Source organism: Mastomys coucha, unplaced genomic scaffold (genome assembly GCF_008632895.1).
Source record: "Mastomys coucha isolate ucsf_1 unplaced genomic scaffold, UCSF_Mcou_1 pScaffold15, whole genome shotgun sequence".
NCBI classification, from domain to species: Eukaryota; Metazoa; Chordata; class Mammalia; order Rodentia; family Muridae; genus Mastomys; species Mastomys coucha.
Genome location: NW_022196897.1, coordinates 140966928 through 140970248, shown reverse-complemented (window position 1 = coordinate 140970248; position 3321 = coordinate 140966928).

The following is a 3321-nucleotide window of genomic DNA, read 5'->3' as shown; positions in this document are numbered from 1 at the left end:
AGACCAGGCTGGCCTCAAACTCAGAAATCCACCTGCCTCTGCCTCCCAAGTGCTGGGATTAAAGGTGAATGCCACCATGCTTGGCTTCGTGGGTGCTTCCTAAGTGTGGGCAAATTGCCACCGTGGGCCTCAGGTTTTAATCTGTTAATGGGTATGAATACACATCTACCTTACAAACAGATTAAAGCATTTAGAATGGTGACGAATGAGTCTGTGCCTTTAATCTGAGCATGTGGAAGGTGGCAGAGGCAGAGGCAAGTAGGTGGGGGGCAGGTAAATCCTTTGTGAGTTTGAGGTCAGCATGTTTGTCACCATAGCCAGTTCTAGGACAGTTGGGTTACACAGTGAGATCCTGCCTCCAAAAAAAAAAAAGTGAAGCAAAGATGTACCCAAACAATGGCATGAGTATTTCAGTAACTAGTGTTACAACCAGTGCCTGACTCTGGGCTAAGTCCCTGCAGAAGTTAAAAGATCACTCATAAGAAAGGACCATCCTCCTTCTCCCAGGCTGCATTACAAGGCGGCTCAGGGTTTAAAGTTTGCAGCCAGCCATCCAACTGCCCTCTGCGGGAGTTTACCGTCAGGCTGAAGCCAAAGCTGAGTGCAGTGTGCCCTCACCTGGCAGAGGCAGGTAAAGGCGACTCCAGCAGGGCTAAGGCTAACCTCAGAGGTACAAGGATGCCACTGGGTTCCTCCTCCACTGGGGTCTGGCCAGGGGCAGAGGGCAGGAGGCGGACTTTTTTTTTTTTTTTTTTTTTTTAAGACAGGGTTTCTCTATAGCTCTGGCTGTCCTGGGATTAAAGGTGTGCGCCACTTTTAAGTCTTCCCAACAGCCACCTGCTTTCTTGTCTCTTTCTTTCCTCTAAGCCCACTCTGGCCCTGCTCATCAGACTGGGTCAAGCCATGTTATAAATGCTCAGTGCTCACCTGTGTAGGGTCATTCTCTGAGAAGTGAAGCGGTGGCGCAACCTATGATCATCTGATTGCTGTGGACCCTGAATGAGCCTCTTAATGCCAGAACCAAGGGGTCTGTAGAAGAGTTCAAGGTCACCTTCAGCTACCTACCAAGTTGTAGGCTAGCCTGGACAACGGGAGATCCCTTTTCAACCTCCCCTCTCCTCTCTTCTCTTCTCTTCTTCCCTCCCTTGCCCTCTCCTTCCCTCCCCTCTCTTTCCCTCCTCTTCCCTGTCTTTGTCTCCCTCTCTGCTCAAGAAAAAGACTCCGAGCAGGGAAATCCCAACACCATGCCCATGAGCTGTGAAGCCAAGAGGCTGGGAACTGTCATTTCACAAAAAAACGGTGTCAGAAGCTGAACTGGACATTGGGGATAGAACAGTTGGCAAAGCTAGACACATTTCTGACTTTTCTGCTAATGGGACAAACACATCATTGGACAAGTTTGATAGAGTGAAAGTTTATTTACCCTGTACATGCCATTACATCTACATCTACATTGTACAGACAGACAGGCTGAAGCTCAGTGAGGACACTTGTGTAATGAGGAACGTTGTTTCCCAACAGCCGAGTTTGTAGAGATATGAAAGGGCAGTGATGTGTGGCTGACTCCGTAAAGGCAGCTCCTGGAACCCTTGCCACCTACCTAAAGCAATCTATAAAGAGAAAGGCTGAGGTGGGATGGAGAATCTTATTTCAAGGGCTGGAAGATGTCTACATTGTAGGTAGAGACCTCAAGGTAGACCCAAAGAACATTTACACATAGGAGAAGGCCTAAAGAGAGAGTCGGGGAGGAGGGGATAGAGGTGCCTAGACAGGGATAGGACAGTGTTGGGAGGGGCCATCTCAGACGAGCAGAGTCCAGTCCCATCTCCTGAAGCAGGTATACTGAACACTTGGATCTCATCCTTCTGTTTTGTCACCAATGAATCCACAGTGAGAGGCTGGACCGTGGGAAGGCAAGTGAGGATGCTTCAGAATGGACAGCCTAGAACACCCTTCAGCCAATAGCCAGGCTCCTGCTAGCCCCACCCCTGGTACAAGGACCTCAATGTGCAAAAGCACACAGGAATGGAGGTACAAAGGGCAAGCGGAGGGGCCAGAGAGCCCAGAGGCCTGACAGAGGCACCACTGGAGCTTGGCCTTAGAGAAGGGGCATCTGGTGGCCATTTGTCACTATGCTTTTCACTGGAGCCTATGTCCCATCTCTCTGGTGGTGTTAGCAGTCTCTCTCTCTCTCTCTCTCTCTCTTTCTCTCTCTCTCTCTCCCTCCTTCCCTCCCTCTCTTTCTCTCTCTGTCTTTCTCTCTCTCTCTCTCAAGGAGGTTTATTTATTTATTTATTTATTTATCTATTTTTATGTATGTGAGTACACTGTAGCTGTCTTCAGACACACCAGAAGAGGGCATCATATTCCATTACAGATGGCTGTGAGCCACCATGTGGTTGCTGGGAATTGAACTCAGGACCTTTGGAAGAGCAATCAGTGCTCTTAACTGCTGAGCCATCTCTCCAGCCCATTAGTAGTCTCTTGTAGCCAGCCTGGTATATATGTATATATAGGAAAAGCCCTGTCTGTCTGTTTCTTCTCCTCCCTTCCTCACAATCAAGAGACTATCATGTAGCCCAGGCTAGCCTCAAATTTGCTATATGCCTAAGAATGACCTTGAACTTCTGATCCTCCTGCTTTACCCGTCCATTGCTGGGATTACAGTGTATGCCACCAGGCCCGGCTCTTCCCTTCTCTTTTAAACAAACAGCATCATAGGACCTATTGTCCTATGCTTTGCTTTCTATGTCTTCATGTAACACACCTTGAAAATGTGTTTGATATTAATAAACTAGTTATCTCTGCAAGATGGCTCAGTGGGTAACAGTACTTGCTACCAAGCCTAATGTTCTGAGTTCAATCCCAGGACCCACACAGTGGGAGGAGAGATTCACTACCACAAATTGTTTCGTCACATGCACACACAATAAACTTTTTTTTTTTTTTAAAGTAGCCATTTTGCTATTCCTCTCTGTGGAATCATCTCATTATGTAACAAGCCTTCTACTGAAGGGCATGCAGACCTTTCCTTTTGGCCTTTGACTTTTAACGTCATCACTCACACACGTGTACGTCTTTGGGCTAAATTCCTAGAAGTGTCGGATCAGAGGGTGAGTTTGCTATCTCGTCAGCAGTTATCAGAGTGTAGTTTATGAACGTTTTCATTTGCTATGTTCTGAGGGGCTATTTCCTCAAAGCCTTACCAATAGTGTTCAGTTGTACTTAAAAGCATATGTATCTAAGTAAACTTAAAAAGAAAAGCAGCCGGGCAGTGGTGGTGCACGCCTTTAATCCCAGCACTTGGGAGGCAGAGGCAGG